The sequence below is a fragment of the Callithrix jacchus genome, chromosome 5 (genome assembly GCF_049354715.1).
Source record: "Callithrix jacchus isolate 240 chromosome 5, calJac240_pri, whole genome shotgun sequence".
Taxonomy (NCBI): Eukaryota; Metazoa; Chordata; class Mammalia; order Primates; family Cebidae; genus Callithrix; species Callithrix jacchus.
Window position 1 is genome coordinate 93,447,852 of NC_133506.1, and position 18,017 is coordinate 93,465,868.

General features: G+C 39.5%; 1 protein-coding gene and 1 pseudogene across 2 annotated transcripts in view; both read left to right on the forward strand.

Annotated features, from left to right (window-relative positions):
• PPM1E (protein phosphatase, Mg2+/Mn2+ dependent 1E) overlaps positions 1 to 18,017 on the forward strand; it is a 256,455-nt gene that overhangs the window by 109,153 nt on the left and 129,285 nt on the right. The window lies entirely within an intron of this gene.
• LOC118154241 (U6 spliceosomal RNA) lies at positions 26 to 126 on the forward strand (annotated as a pseudogene).

The window sequence follows — 18,017 nt, forward strand, 5'->3', positions numbered from 1 at the left end:
AAAACAAAACAAAAACAAATGGGACGTTCACTTCAGCAGCACATATACTAAAATTGGAATGATACAGAGAAGATCAGCATGGTCCCTGCACAAGGATGATACTCAAATATTACATATTATAATTTAAAAAAACAAATGGGGAAACTGAGACTTAGAACAATCAGGTAATTCATTGCCTAAGGTTACAAAATTAGAAAATGGTAGAGCTAGGATTCAAACCCAGGTGTGGCTTTAGAATCTCTAACATGATCTTAACCACTATGCTGTGCTGCTCAAAGCAAGGCCATCCTGATCTGCTCTAGCTGCTCCTGGTTTTTAAGTGTTGGATATATATTGTTGCTCAAAAATGACAATAATTGGTCTAAGATTACTAACTTTATCTTTTATGTTACCCAGATTCAAATTCTTTCATTTGAAAACGAACCATTTATAACATTAAGATTAATGTAGTTCACCATCGCCTTCTTTTTATCTAAATCAAAGAATTCCCAGGGGGCCTGGCATGGTGGCTCACACCTGTAATCCCCACACTTTGGGAGACCAAGACATGAGGATTTAATGAGACCAGGAGTTCAAAACCAGCCTGAGCAACAGAGTGAGATCCTGTCTTATTTTTGCAGGCGGTGGGGGGGAGGGTGGGGAAGACAGAGTCTTGCTCTGTTGCAAGGCACCAAGCTGGAGTGCAGTGGCGCAATTTCCACTCACTGCAACCTCTGCTTCCCAGGTTCAAGCAGTTCTCCTGCCCCAGCCTCCTGAGGAGCTGAGATTAAAGTAACCCACCACCATGCCTTGCTAATATTTTTGTATTTTTAGTAGAGACAGGGTTTTGCCAGTGGCTTATAAGAAAGCTAAACATACTCTTACCATATGGTCTAGCAATTAATCGATTTTCTAGGTGCACTAGACATACCCATTTGAGTTATAAACTTATGTCCACACAGCAACCTGCAAAGGAATGTCTACAGCAGCTTTATTCCTAACTGCCCCAAACTGGAAGCAACAGATTGTCCCTCAGTAGGTGAATGGATAACCAAACTATTGTGGTACATTCATACAATGGGATGTTATTAAGTGATCAAAAGACAGGAGATGCTAAACCAGGAAAAGGCATGGAGAAAACATAGATGCATATTGTTAAGTAACTGAAAAACCTACATACTGTAACAATTCCAATTATGTAACATTCTGGAGAAGGAAAATTATGATGGCAGTAAAAAGATCAGTGGTTGTCAGTGATTGTGGAAAGTAGTGAGGGTGGGATGAGTAGGTGAAGCAGAGGGGCATTTTAGGGTGGTGAAACTATTCTGTACGCACTGTAATAGTGGATACATGATGTTGTGCATTTGTTAAAGTCTGTAGAACTTTACAGCACAAAACATGAACCTCAGTGTGTACAGATTTAAAAATAGCTTTCAGAACTAGGCATGGTGGCTTGTGCCTGTTATCCCAGCTACTTGGGAGGCTGAGGTAAGAAGATCACTTGAATCCAGGAGTTCAAGTTGAGCCTGGGCAACATGGCAAGACCCTGTCTCAAAAACAAAAAAAATTTAAAGAAAAAAATAATATCATTCAGGAGGTCATGGGATTTAGGAAAGAAAGCAGACTGTGAAAAGAGCATCTAACTATATTGCAAATATATGAGACAACCTCACCGAAAGGGATGGGGAGAAAAGTGCTACCCTAAATTTGAAAATGACTGGAGTCTGTAAAACTGAAAGCAGAAGGAACTGTAAAAGAGTTCTTACTCAAGTGGGTTTATAGGTTAATAAATGCATTGTTGCTATACTTGTACACTAACATTGAACAACTAAAAAAATAGCAGATAGTAGGAGCCAGGTTTCTCATTGTTACGGTAGAAATTTTATAAATTAACAAGGAGAGAGCTAGAATGACCCATGTGGTAATGGATTAGAGTTGAAGATACCAGAAGAACTCATGTATAGATTGTTGCATGTGGAAATTTTTTTTTTTTGAGACGGAGTTTTACTCTTGCTACCCAGGCTGGAGTGCAATGGCGTGATCTCGGCTCACTATAACCTCTGCCTCCTGGGTTCAAGCTATTCTCCTGCCTCAGCCTCCCAAGTAGCTGGGACTACAGGCGCGCGCCACCATGCCCAGCTAATTTTTGTATTTTTAGTAGAGACAGGGTTTCACCTTGTTGATCAGGATGGTCTTGATCTCTTGAACTCGTGATCCACCCGCCTCGGCCTCCCAAAGTGCTGTGATTATAGGCGTGAGCCACTGCACCCAGTTGCATGTGGACATTTTTATAGATGAGATGGGTATGTGCACAAGTTAGTATATGGTCTATAAAGTTTAGGAGTTTCCAACACCACCACCACCACTTCTGACTCCAACTGTAAGTTTAGGGATCCCCAAGATCACCCTCAGGTTGAATGATTCCCTAAAGATACTCATAGAACTCACTGAAAGCTGTTATATTTACAGTTATGGTTTGTTACAATAAAAGGATACATATTAAAATCAGCCAAGGGAAGAAGCACATGGGACAGAGTACTGGAGAATTCCTCATATAAACCTTCCAGTTGTCTTCTCCCGGTGGAGTAATGAACAGTGGTAACTTCCCCCTGCAACAGTTCATGACAACACACTAGAAATATTGCCAACCAGGTAAGATCACTCAAGTCTTGGTGTCCGGAGTTTTTATTGGGGCTTGGTTCATATAGACATGATTGACCACTTACATGGTTGATTTTTGTTACAGATACCACATGGCTCAAAACCTCCACCATTAATTACATTGTTAGTATAGGCTATTTGGTATGGCCTAAAGTTCCTAGGTTAACAAAGACCCACTTTTCAGTCAGGCATTACAAGGACTTAGAGAATATCTCCCTGGAGCCAGTGACAAAAGTCAGAGCAATTCAGTAGTAACAAGTATACCTAGTGCTCAGATCTTGGTTTGTAATATTAGTCTTTAGTAAGAGTAACCAAGACTCCTTGGAGAAATGGCTGATTCCAGGGCTGGGGTAGAAAATGTACAAAACCAGCCTGGGCATCTTGTAGTGGCAGAAAGTAAGAAAATGCTAAAGAAAAGAAAAAGATAACTGTGAAAGATATATAAAAGAAGCCAAATGAAAGAGTACGCAATGGGAAAATTTAGAAACATTTGAGCAAAACAAATGAATGAATACCATACTACTGTATTATAACCTAAAGTATAACATAAATATTCATGATTGTGGTGGGTTGCAGCTGATTTGGACCATTGTCATAGGTGGTAAAATAATTTGCCTAAACAGCCGTCAGTTGAAGAAAGTAAGTGTGGCCAGGGGCGGTGGCTCACCTCTGTAATCCCAGCACTTTGGGAGGCTGAGGTGGGTGGATCACCCGAGGCTGGGAGTTCAAGACCAGCCTGACCAACTGGAGAAACCCTGTCTCTACTAAAAATACAAAATTAGCTGGGTATGGTGGTGCATGCTTGTAATCCCAGCTACTCGGGAGGCTGATGCAGGAGAATCGCTTGAACCCGGGAGGCGGAGGTTGCGGTGAGCCAAGATCTTGCCACTGCACTCCAGCCTGGGCAACAAGAGTGAAACTCCATCTCAAAAAAAAAAAAAAGTGTATTAGAGAGAAAGAAAGTATGTTGCAATGAAACAGTGGGCACAGCAGAGAGGAAGCTGTCTGCAAGGAGGCAGGCCTGGTGGGAAGTTTTATAGGGTCAGGCTGGAGTGACAACGTGTAGAACGAGGTATTTGGGACCAGGATATTATGTAAATGGGTTTATAGTTAGCTGTTTCTCAGAACAATTGTTCTCCCCTACCCTGGGGCACTCTCCTTGTTGTTGCCAATTTATCAGGACTCCACAATGAGTTCCTGCTGATATATAAATAATTGGATAAATTAATAAATGGAAATGAAGAGACAGATCTTCTCATGTGGAATAATGCTCATTAAATTATGTAGATATTCCATCCTAGGGAGAGGGAGCATAATTCCCCACTTTTTAAGTGTGGGCTGTGCTTAGTGACTTCCTTCCAAAGAGTCCCTTATGAAAAGTGGGGGGTGGGAGGAAGAGAATAACTTCATGGAAGAGACCTGACAAGCACATCTTAAAGCCAAGTGATTATGGTCAACGTAAATAGTCATAAATCATGTGATATCATGTGTACCCTCGATATGATGTGATGAAAATGATACTTTATCTCTGTGATCTTTGTCACAGAAGTCTGTAACACCAGTCTAACCATGAGAAAAACAAATTCTTTTTTTCTTTTTTTGAGGTAGAGTCTTGCTCTGTTGCCCAGACTGGAGTGCAGTGCAGTCGCGCAATCTCGACTCACTGCAGCCTCCAACTCCCAGGTTCAAGCAATTTTTCTGCCTCAGCCTCCTGAGTAGTTGGGATTACAGGTGCATGCCACCGAGACCAGCTAATTTTTTTTTTTTGAGATGGAGTCTCACTGTGTTGCCCAGGCAGGAATGCAGTGGCACAATCTCAGCTCACTACAACCTCCGCTTCCTGGGTTCAAGGGATTCTCCTGCCTCAGCTTCCTGAGTAGCTGGGACTACAGGTGCATGCCACTATACCTGGGTAATTTTTGTATTTTTTTTAGTAGAGACAGGGTTTCACCATATTGGCCAGGCTGGTCTTAGACTCGACCTCATGATCCACCCGCCTCAGCCTCCTGAAGTGCTGGGATTATAGGCATGAACCATTGTGCCTGGCCAATTTTTGTAGTTCTCAGCCTCCCAAAGTGTTTGGACTACCGGTATGAGCCACCATTCCCAGACCGAGAAAAACAAATTCTAATAGAGAGCCGTCCTACAGTGTACCTGACTGGAACTCTTCAAAGCTGTCAAGATCCTCAAAAAGAGAAAGTCTGAGAAGAAAAATCACAGCTAAGAGATATCTAAGGAGATTAGACAATTAAATGTAATACAGTGGCATCCTGAATGGGTATTGGAACAGAAAAGGGATGTTAGGTAAAAACTAAGGAAATCAAACTATGAACCAGTTAATAACTTTTTAATATTCATTCATTAACTGTAATAAGTGAGCCATACTAATATGAGCTGTTAATAATAAGGGAAAATGGAAAATGTATGTGTGTGTTGAGAGGTATATGAAAATGCTATGCTATCTGCTCAATTTGTAAATCAAAAACTGTTGGCTGGACACGATGGCTAATGCCTATACTACTAGGACTTTGGGAGACTGAGACAGTGGAATACTTGAGGTCAGGAGTTTGAGACCAGCCTGACCAACATGGTGAAACCTCATCTCTACTAAAAATACAGAATTAGCCAGGCGTGGTGGTACGCGCCTGTAATCCCAGCTACTTGGGAGGCTGAGTTAAGAGAATCTCTTGAACCTGGGAGGTGGAGGTCGCAGTGAGCCAAGATCACGCCATTGCACTCCAATATGGGCAAAAAGAACAAAAACTCTTTAAAAAAAGTAAAATAAAAAACTAATTTAAATGTTTTGATTTTAAAAGAATTTTGGCCAGGTGCAGCACTTTAGGAGTCTGAGAGGGGACTATCACGAGGTCAAGAGATCATGACCATTCTGGCCAATGTGGTGAAACCCCGCCTCTACTAAAAATACAAAAATTAGTTGGGCGTGGTGGTGCACACCTGTAGTCCCAGCTACTAGGGAAGCTGAGGCAAGAGAATCACTTGAACCCAGGAGGCAGAGGTTACAGTTAGCTGAGATTGTGCCACTTAGCCTGGGCGCCGAGTGAGAGCCTGTCTCAAAAAAAAAAGGGGAAAAAAAAGCTGGGCATGGTGGCTCATGCCTGTAATCCCAGCACTTTGGGATGGGCCAAGATGGGCAGATCATGAGGTCACGAGTTCAAGACCAGGCTGACCAACACAGTGAAACCCTATCTCCATTAAAAGTACAAAAATTAGCTGGACGTGGTGGCATGCACCTGTAATCCCAGCTACACAGGAGGCTGAGGCAGGAGAATAGCTGGAACCCTGGAGGCGAAGATTGCAGTGAGCTGAGATCACCCCACTAAACTCCAGCCTGGGTGACAGAACTGGGCACAGTGGCTCACACCTGTAATCCTAGCACTTTGGGAGGCCAAGGCAAGCAATTTGCTTGAGCCCAGGTGTTTGAGACCAGCCTGGGCAACATGGTGAAACCCTGTGTTTTTAAAATATATATATATATATACACACACACACACACACACACACATATATATATATATATGCACAAAAATTAACTGGACATGGTGGTGTGTGCCTAGAGTCCCAACTACTCAGGAGGCTGAGATGGGAGAATCAACTGAGCACTTGAGGTTGAAGCCGTGATCATGCCAGTGCACTCCAGCCTGGGCACAGAGCTAGACCCTGTCTCAAAAAAATAATAATTGTGAAACAATGAAGATTGTAGGGGAAATGGCATATGAAAAAGTGAGTAATCATAAATGGGATCCCCTAAGCATACAATGTAAACAAATGTCTGACCCTCAAAGGGGAGGGTTCAGAGTATGCTTTACCAGTCTTTAGCAGAGCATTATAGTTTTTTCACATACCTTTCTATATGTCATATAGCATTAAATGCAGAGATATATTCTTTTGGGAATTAAGTTTTTAAGAATTATACTATGTTTTGAGAAATGCATTTCAACTATCATTAGTTATTCTTATTTATTTTCTTTTTGAGGTGGAGTCAAACTGAAATGCAGTGGCACGAAATCTTGGCTCACTGCAACCTCTGCCCCCAGGGTTCAAATCCTGATTATCCTGCCTCAGCCTCCCAAGTAGTTGGGATTACAGGCACCTGCCACTGTGCCTGGCTAATTTTTGTATTTTTAGTAGAAATGGGGCTTCATCATGTTGGCCAGGCTGGCCTTGAACTCCTGACCTCGTGATCTACCTGCCTCCCACAGGTGTGAGTCATCATGCCCAGCCTCAACTATCATTTTACTGAAGGACTGTAGGTCCTGGAATATTAGAGAATTTCACTTATTACCAAGATTAAAAGCAAACATGATTAATATTTACAGATGTATTGAGTTATCTGAATTTATTGTGGAGATTTTCTAATATGAGTTGATTTTAAAAGTTACCAAGATTTCTGGTATAAAAAAGGAATTACAGCTAATTATATTTCAAATGGGAATGGAAGTGAACAATAAGGGTAATAGTAAAAGGAAGAAAATAAAATGTTATAATAAAGATGAGAACATAATGCTTATAGATAAATAAGTGATATAAAGGTATAACTTTTCAGAAGAGATTAAAAACTATCTACAATAATATACATTGTATGACTGCTGGATATTATCCTTCAGCCTCTTACCTAGTTTGTAAAGAGATGTTGACTGTTGCCCTCATTAATGGCAAGTGTAAATAGCTGAGGTGGGCATTCAAAGATAATTTACCACCTCCCCATATGGGGCTTTGGAAGGTTGTCACTAAACTAATCATTTCTGTGAAAATATCTTAATGGAATTTATTTCACTGTTGAGTCTTATTTCTACCTCAAGTCTTTTATAGAGGCAATAAATTTACAAAATTGCATGGAAAAAGATATAAACAATCAATCTTTAGAGAAGTAGACTTTTGCAAAAACCTGATTTCTATTGTATTTGTACCATAATAGGAAATGTAGCAGTCTTCTAGCAAAGAATATCGCAAGATCTTACAGAAAATTCAGTTTGAACTAAGAGACTAAAGAGACATAGAGATCAAATTTTTAAAGTTAAAATATTTCTATTGATAACCTTTTATTCAAGTATTATTGAGTGTCATTTTCATTAGATAGTTTGACTGGCGTCTCATATATATTGCGTATAGTATTGCAGTATGGAAATGGCATAGTCACTTTCCTCCGTTAAAGTAAGCTTTGCCTGTGTCTGAATGCCTAGTCTTAACAGTGTTGCTAATCACTTAGGCAAAACATGTGACCAAGTCTACATTTGCTGGAGATTTCTGATGTTGTAAATATTTGTAAATACTAATTAATCATGATTAATTAGTATTTTCAGGAAGGAACCAGGGGTCACATAGAGTAACCTAGCAAATGGATTTACTTTTACAGATTCATTTCTCTGCAATTCTGTTCATGGTTCATGATTATTTGTTGTTGTTGTTGTTCTGGTTTCTTTCATTGTGGTAAAATACACATAACAAAATTTTTTGTCTTACCTATTTTAAGTATACAATTTAGTGGTATTAAGTACATTCATATTATTATACAACTATTACCACCATCCATCTCCAGAACTGTTTTCATTTTGCAAAACTGAAACTTTCTATCCATTAAACAATAACTTCTCATTCTTTCCTCCTCCTAGCCGCTGGCAACTATCATCCTGCTTTTTGACTCTGTGATTTTGACTACAATTAATGACTAATTTGAGTGGACTCATACAGTATTTATCTTTTTGTGACCAATTTATTTCAGTTAACATGATGAGGGGTCCTCATCAAGGTCTACTCATATTGTGACATGTATTAGAATTTATTTCCTTTTTTTATTTTTTTTGAGACGGAGTTTCACTCTTGTTACCCAGGCTGGAGTGCAGTGGCGCGATCTTGGCTCACCGCATCCTCCGCCTCCTGGGTTCAGGCAATTCTCCTGCCTCAGCCTCCTGAGTAGCTGGGATTACAGGCACGCGCCACCATGCCCAGCTAATTTTTTGTATTTTTAGTAGAGACGGGGTTTCACCATGTTTACCAGGATGGTCTCGATCTCTTGACTTTGTGATCCACCCGCCTTGGCCTCCCAAAGTGCTGGGATTACAGGCTTGAGCTACCGCGCCCGGCCTTTTTTTTTTTTTTCTTCCCCCCCCCCGCCCCAAGACAGAGTCTTGCTCTGTTGCCAGGCTGGAGTACGTGGCTTGATCTTGGCTCACTGCAACCTCCGCCTCCTGGGTTCAAGCTACTCTCTTGCCTCAGCTTGCTGAGTAGCTGAGACTACAGGCGTATGCCACCATGCCCAGCTAATTTTTGTCTTTTTAGTAGAAATGGGGTTTCACCATGTTGGCCAGGCTGGTCTCAAACTCCTGACCTCAGGTGATCTGCCTGCCTCAGCATCCCAAAGTGTTGGGATTACAGGTATGAGTTACTGTGCCCGACCAGAATCTATTTCTTTTTTAAGGCTGAATAATACTCTGTTGTATAAATGTACCACATTTTGTTTATCCATTCATCAGTCAGTGGATACTTGGGTTGCTTCCATGTTTTGGCTACTGTGAATAATACTGTTATTATATAAATGTACGATTATAGATGTATAAGTTTCTCTTTGAGACCCAATTCTTTTGAGTATATACCCAGAGAATTGCTGGGTCATTTGGTAATTCTATTTTTAACTCTTTGAGGAACCCATTTCCACAGTGGCTGTACTATTTTATATTTTCAACAGTGCATAGGGTTCTGATTTCTCCACATCCTTGCCAATGCTTGTTATTTTCTGTACTTTATTATACTTTTGATTTGTGTTTTCCTAATTAGTGATATTGAGCTTTTTTTTCATGTGCTTTATGACCATTTGTCTATCTTCTTTGGAGAAATGTTTATTCACATCATTTGCCCACTTTTTAATTGGGTGGTTATTTATATTGTTGAGTTCTGTATTAATTCCTTGTTAGATATATGATTGGCAAATATTTTCTCTCATTCTGTGGGTTGTCTTTTTCCTCTGTTGATACTATCTTTTGGTGCACAAAATTTTTAAATTTACATAAAGTCCAGTTTGTCTATTTTTTTGTTATTGCTTGTGTCTTTGGTGCCATATCTAAGAAAGCATTGCCAAATCCAATGTGCTTTCTGCTTCCTTGCCTTATGTTTTTTTAAATAAGAATTTTATAGAATCAGGCCTCACATTTAGGTCATGGAGCCATTTGGGGTTAATTTTTGTACATAGTATTAGGTAAGACCCAATTTCATTCTTGTGCATGTGGATATACAGTTTTCCCAGCTCCATTTGTTGAAAAGCCTGTCTTTTTCTCCATTAAATGGTCTTAACACCATTGTCAAAAATCACTTAACTATATATGCAAGGATACATTTCTTGATTCCCTGTTGTATTTCATTGTTCTTCATATGTGTCTGTCTTTATGTCAGTACCATTCTACTTTGATTTGTTGAAACTTTCGAAATCAGAAAGTGTGGCCAGGCATGGTGGCTCACACCTGTAATCCCAACACTTTGGGAGGCTTAGGTGGGCGAATCATCTAGGTCACGGGTTCAAGACCAGCCTGGCCTGCATAGTGAAACAGCATCTCTAATACAAAAATTAGCTGGGTATGGTGGTACATCTCTCTAATCCCAGCTACTCCTCAGGAGGCTGAGGTACAAGAATCACTTGAACCCAGGAGGTAGAGGTTGCAGTGAGCTGAAATCGTACCACTGTACTCTAGCCTGGACAACAGAGCAAGACTCTGTCCCAAAAATAGAAAAGAAAGGGTGAAGTGTGACTCCTCCAGCATTGTTCTTCCTTTTCAGGATTATTTTGGCTATTCAGAGTCCCTTGAAGTTCCATATAAATACTAGGATGAGTTTGTCTATTTCTACAAAAAAAATTATTTGAATATTAAAAGAGATTGCATTAAATCAGCAGATCACTTTGGATAGTATTGATATCTGAACAATATTAACCCCTTATATTCATGAGCATGGAATTTCTTTTGTTAATGTCCTCTTTTCTTTCAGAAATGTTTAGTGGTTTTCATTGTATTGCTTCTTTGGTTAATACCTAATTATTTTATTCTTTTTGATGCTACTGTAAATAGAATTGTTTTCTTAATTTTCTTTTCAGACTGTTCACATTTAGTGAATAGAAATGCAACTGATTTTTGTGTGTTGACATTGTATCCTGCCACTTTGATGAATTTATTAGTTCTGACAGGTGTGTGTGTGTAATCTTTAGGGTTTTCTACATGTACAATCATATTATCTATAAAGAGATAATTTTATTTTTTCCTTGCCAATTTGGATGCCTTTCTTTCTTTCTTGTTTTTTTTTTTTTTTTTTTTTTTGCCTAATTTTTTTGACTAGGACTTCCAGTGCTCTATAGAATAGAAGTAGACAATCAGGCAACCTTATCTTTTTTCTGATTTTGGAGGTAAAGCTTTTAGTCTTTCATCGTTGAATATAATGCTTTTTGTGGGTTTGTCATATATAAATTTTATTATAGTGAGGTAGTTTCTGTTCTTAGTTTTTTGAGTGGTTTTATCATTAAAGGGTTTTTTGAATTTTATCAAACAGCAGTTGAGATCATCATGTGGGTTTTTCCTTCATTTTGTTAATGTGGTATATTATATTTTTTTATTCTTTATGTGCTGAACCATCCTTACTGTCTAGGAATAAATCCCCTTTAGTCATGGTGTATAATTCTTTTAATATGCTACTGAATTCTGTTTCTAGTGTTTTGTCTTATGGTTCATGATTTTCAACCAAGTGAGATAAATTATTTAAAATGAGGTCACAGGGCAAACTGCTGCTCCCAAAATTAGAGATACCAACAGGTGAAAACACAGAGTCACAACTTAGTAGAGCAGAAACCCACAAGTAGCAACCTCTACAGGTACCAGTATCAAAGTAGGGAGATCTGAATTGTAATTGACGTGTTCCTGGAAACTCAAGTGTGGAGTTTGAGTAGTACCTGCTCACACCTAGTCATAGGGGATTTAGGGGAACCCAGTCATACGGCTGCCCCAACACTTCTGTGAGTTTTACCATGTGGAAATACACCAGAACACTTTGTTCTTCTTAACAAGCTCTGCCCTAGGGATAGATAGTTAACTAGAGTCTAACCTGCTAGGGTTTTGTTAGAGCCTAACTGACCTGGGATAAGCTGCATACCCAACTCCAGCCCACTCTATACATCCTGTCCCACCTAAGGGGTAAGGAGTGGGGGTAGACTGAGAAGCAACATGAAGATTACAGTCTGGAGGTACAGGCTCACTAAAAGATAGAAACCTAATCATAGGACTGTAGAATGCTTCTCCTTCCTCCACATCTTACCACCACATTACTAAAGGCCTATTTATAGCAATTCCTTTTACCAAGTATATCATGTCTGACTATCAAGAAAAATTACAGGACATGCTAAAAGGCAGAAACACAGTTTGAAGAGGCAGAGCAAGTATCATAACTAGATATGGCAGGAATGTTGGAATTATCAGACCAAAAATTTTGCAGCAAGTTTTAGGACCTACTTATAAGTAAGGAGCTTAAAGATCAATTTTTTAAATATACAGAGACATTTCAATTATAGATGAATTTTAGTTCATAGTAGTAATAAAGCATCCTGTGTTTCTCAGCTTGTGAAGCAAATTATCTGCAGTACTACTCAGTCCTTTAGGCTTAATCTTTTTGGTTACCAAGTCTTGCTTGATGGACATTAGTACCAGCCCAGTGAGTCTTCTCCTACCGTACAGTATAAATTCCTTTGCACAACACAGACTAGATGTTTATTGCTATACAGATTTACCAAAGCAATATGTAGAAGATACATAGGGAAAATTGTTATGAATAGTATGCTGAATAAACAAATAGCCAAAATCAATTTACTTAATATGGTCATGGAAATTGAACTTTGGTATTTCCAGTGAAATCAAACTTCTGAGGTATATCTTGTTTGTGAAACTTGTATGTATTTAGATACTGCATTACCTAAAAGCTTATTTCATATAAGTAGTAATTGTGAAGTATTCTTTCATTTTGCTAATAATTCTCTGGAAAATGTTAATCTTGAGTTCTGTATTCTAATATTTAGTAATACATATTCATTTTATTTTATTTATATGGGTTTTTTTTTGAGACAGAGTTTCACTCTTGTTGCCCAGAGTAGAGTGCAATGGTGCAATCTCAGCTTTCTGCAGCATCTGCCTCCTGGGTTCATGCAGTTCTCTTGCCTCAGCCTCCTGAGTAGCTGAGATTATAGGGATGGTCTAATTCTATATATTTAGTAGAGATGGGATGTCTCCATGTTTGTCAGGCTGGTCGTGATATATGTTCATTTTATAATGTCTTCCACCAATTAAGAGAAAATGCACTACCTGAATTGTAATTGTTATGGACTGAATTGTCTCCACAAAATTCGTATGTTGAGGTTTTAATCTCCTGCACCTCAAAATGATACTGGCCCCTATATCATGTTGCAGTAAGTTTTTGAATGTTAAATGAGGCATTTAAGGTGGATCCTAATCCATTACAATTGGTCTCATTATAAGAAGAAAAGATTAGGACACAAATAGAAGAAACACCATGTGAAGACAGAGGGAAAAGATAGCCATTTATAAGCCAAACAGAGAGGCCTCAATAAATCAACCCTGAAGACATCTATATCTGGAACTTCTCATCTCCAGAACTGTGAGAAAATTTTCTGTTGTTTAAGCCACCCAATCTGTGGTGCTTTGTTATGGCAGCCCTAGCAAACTGATACAGTAATGATAGTAATTTTCCCTAGAGGAAGATTTTCTTCTCTATATAGAAGTTTAAGATTAAAAATTTGGAAATAATTTCATATTTACAGAAAGTTGCAACAATAGTTTAGAGAACACCCGTATACTCTTTACTCGATTTAACTTACTTTTGTTCCATTTGCTTTGTCTCTCTACTTATTCATACATATATATATTTGACCCATTTGAGAATAAGTTAAATATACTATGCCCTGTTATTCCTAAATACTTCACACTTTCTAAAAATAGGGAAATGCTATTACATGACCACAGTACGGTTATTAACTTCAGAAAATGTAGCATTGATAAAGTACTTCAATCTGTTGTCCACATTGAATGGAAGTTTTTTTTTTTAACTTTGAGACACTGAGGTTGTTTTTGTTTTATTTTGGTTTTGTTACAATAACATAGTGATTTTTGTTTGTTTCTTTGTTTTAATTTGATTTCCTGGGGCATAATGGTTCAATGGCTGTAGTATGAGAGCAGCAGTTTTAATCAGACTGAGTTTAAATTCTAGCTCTACTTGCTTAGCTGATTGATCTTGGGAAAAATTATTTAACCTCTCTGTGCTTTAATTTCTTCACCTGTAAGGTTAGTAGGGTTACTAAGAGAATTAAATGAAAGAATATTTTAACAGCTCTTAGGAAAGTACATGCCATATAGTAAGGATTTTTATTACCTATCCAAATAATTTTTAAGTAGTAATTTTTCCTATAGGCTTAACAATGAAATGTTGCTTCTTTCTTTTGAAGTCAGAAAACAATACCTAAAGTTCTCTATTAAAACTTTCTGGGTTCATATCAGAGTCATGGCACTAAAAGAAAAAAAAAAACTTCCTGGAAAAGCACATAACAGATGGCATAAAAAAAAAAAAAAAAAGATCAATAAGGAGAGGGGAGAAGATGGCGCTATAGGACCAACTCAGGATTGCAGCTCCCAGTGAAAGTACAGATGGTGAGCGGATGCCACATTTCCAGACGGATCTTTATTGCCCACAGACCAGGAGTTTCCCAGGTGTAGGAGCCCCACGGGCCACCAGCGTAGCTGTTTGGGCCAGCGCGGCTGCTTGGGCCGGGGCCACAGCGTGGCTGCTTGGGCCGGGGCCACAGCACAGCAGCACTCCGTACAAAATACACTGGATGGGTTGCCCTGTTAAACCGGCAATTGGGGATTTCAGAAGGCAGATTAGCACATTCATCTGATTAAACAGGACTTAAACAGAAAGCCAGGCCAGGAGATTCCCGGGCAGCAACGTTGTTCCAGCTGATGCAGTGGGTCACTGCACAGGAAATCACACAGATCCCAGTGTCCTTTCAGCAGGCGACTGGAACACCTGGGAGAGAGTCAACCGTTCAACTTAAAAAAAAAAAAAAGGGCTCTGAGGCAGGGAGCCAGGTGATCAGGCTCGGTGGGTCCCACCCCCACAAAAACAAAACAGTAATTGGAAACGCTCGAGGTTGAGAGTTTCACGGCAAGCACAGCTGAACCCAGGACAGTGCATCTCGGAGAGTGAGGGGCGTCCGCCATTACCGAGGCACTCGACCCCTATGGAGGTACTCTGCCATTGCTGATGCAGCCATCCGTTGCTGAGGCAACCCACCATAACAGAGAGAGTCTGCCACTACAGAGATGGGCCACCATCACCACACCCATATAAACAGGACTACAGGGAATTACACATGGCAGCAGGGCAGAGCCCATGACAGCAGGGTGGAGCCCACGGCAACAGGGCAGAGCCCATGGCAGCTCAGCATAGCCACTACAGGCAGACAGTGATTAGACTGCCTCATTGCTGGGCAGGACAGTACAACAGATACTCATAAATAAAGCCCTAACTCCCCGGGACAGAGCACCTGAGGAAAAAAGGGACTTTATGAGTTCTGCTGCAGCAGACTTAAATGTACCTGCCTAGCAGCCCTGAATGAACAACGAAGCTCACAACTCAGCACTTGAGCTCCTATAAAGTACAGACTGTCTCCTCAAGTATAAAATACAGATAGTCTCCTCAAGCAGCTCCCTGACCCCCGTATATCCAAAGAGTCACCTCACAAAAGACTGATCAGACTGACATTTGGCGGGCATCATTCACAGACAAAGATAGCAGAAGAAGAAACTGGTAGCAACCTTCACGGTTCCGCAGCTGCTACAGGTGCTCCCCAAGCAAGCAGGGCCTGGAGTGGACCTCAGCAGTCTTACAGCAGCAGAGGGGCCAGACTGTTAGAAGGAAAACTAAGAAACAGAAATACTTCATCATCAACAATGTGGACGTCCACTCAGAGACCCAATCAGAAAATCAGCAACTACTCAGATGACAGGTGGATAAATCCACAAAGATGGGAAGAAACCAGCGCAAAAAGGAGGAAAACACCCGAAACCGAAACACCTCACCTCCTACAAGGGACCACAACTCCTCACCAGCAAGGGAACAAAGCTGGATGGAGAATGAGTGTGATGAAATGACAGAATCAGACTTCAGAAGGTGGGTAATGAGAAACTTCCATGAGCTAAAAGAACATGTTCTAACTCAATGCAAAGAAACGAAGAACCTTGAAAAAAGATTTGAGGAAATGATAACAATAATGGACAACTTAGAGAGGAATATGAGTGAGTTGAAGGAGCTGAAAAACACAACATGAGAACTTCACGAAGCATGCACAAGTTTCAACAGCCGAATTGACTAAGTAGAAGAAAGGATATCAGAAGTCGAAATAAAATGAGAAGGCAAGATTAGAGAAAAAAGCGCAAAAAGGAATGAACAAAGTCTCCAAGAAATGTGGGACTATGTGAAGAGACGTAATCTACGTTTGATAGGTGTACCTGAATGTGATGAAGAGAATTAATCCAAGCTGGAAAATACTCTTCAGGATATTATCCAGGAAAATTTCCCCAATCTAGCAAGGCTGCTAAAAAAAAAATTTACTTCAAATGAGTGAGTATATGTGATGTGTAACTTTCTGTTCCTGGCTTACTTCACATAACATAATGTCCTCCAGTTCCATTCATGTTGCCAAGAATGACAGGATTTTATTATTTTTCAGGCTGAATAGTATTTCATTGTGTATATATACCACATTGTATTTTTCTTTTTTTCCCCCCCAAGACAGAGTCTCCCTCTGTCGCCAGGCTGGAGTGCAATGATGCAATCTAGACTCAGTGCAACCTCTGCCTTCTGGATTCAAGCAATTCTCCTGCCTCAGCCTCCCGAATAGCTGGAATTACAAATGTCCACCACCACACCCAGCTAATTTTTGCTTTCTTTTTTTTTTTTTTTCAGTAGAGATGGGGTTTCAGCATGGTGGCCAGGATGGTCTTGATCTCCTGACCTTGTGATCCACCCACCTCGGACTCCCAAAGTGCTGAGATTACAGGCATGAGCCACTGCGCCTGGCTATATACCACATTTTCTTTACCCATTATCTTTTGTTAAACACAAAAACGTATGTTGGTTATTATGTGTTTCCATATGTTGGCTATTGGGAATAGTGCTACAATGAACATGAGGGTGCAGATATCTCTTTGACATATTGATTTCCTTTCCTTTGGATAAATAGTCAATAGTGTGATTGCTGGATCATATGGTAGTTCTATTTGTAGCTGTCTGAGGAACCTCAGAAATGTCCTCCAGATTGGCTGAAAAGCCATTACATTTTTCATTCACATTAATTATGTCATTGTCAACCTTAAATAATAAGATTCAGAAAATGTTATTAAGTATAGTGTTTATTCAAGTGCAAAACTTGAGGATAGCCACATAGGAAACAGACTTCAAAGAAATGGGGTTAGTGTTCCAAAGTGGGAAAGTTGAGGTTTCACTTATATAGGCAATTAACAAGTTTGCAACATTTTTCATACAGGGTCAGTATATATGTTATGGCAATTTGACTGGTTACAGTTTGCTACATTTAAAGAAAGATTGGTTCTACATTCTGTGAGAAGGGGGTGATGATCTGAAGGGACCTTATCTCTGGTGCCACAAAACCTTTCCTGATCATTTACATGAAAAAGCAGAAGATGTAGCTGCATGCTACATGACTCAGGCCACATAGCTACAGTCAAAAATAATTTAAAGTTTCAACAGCTTTAAGTTTAAATTATTTACATTTCTGCCTTTTTATCAAGATCATTTGAAGAAACCATCACAGATGAACTCAAATGGTTTTGGCTTTATTTTTCAGGAGTTCAGTTTTCCATTGCTAGGAAGGCTCATTACTAGAGAGTCATGTTTCATGGCAAGGAGAATTTGTCAAACTATAAAGCAAATGGAGTATAGGCCCCATTTAGAACAAGGCGGTGACTTTGTGACTTGAGTCAGGCTACACAGCTGTATCTTCAATTAAAGTAATTAACTGAGCAACCATTATTTTAGTCTTTTCAGTTGTGTGTTCACTCTATTACAAACAAATACCATAGTAGCAGTAAGACAAAAATAGAGCAAAACACAACAAATGATTTTAATTTCTAGAATAAGTCAGCTTCTGCCACCAGCTTTCCCGAGATCCAAACCAGCTGCTTGTCCAATTGTTGACAGAGGTGTTGGATCTCAAAAGTTGGTTATTTGGGTTTTCATATTAACCATTAATTGAGTGATGTTATCTGATTCATCTGGGATATAGACATAAGACTCAGTTT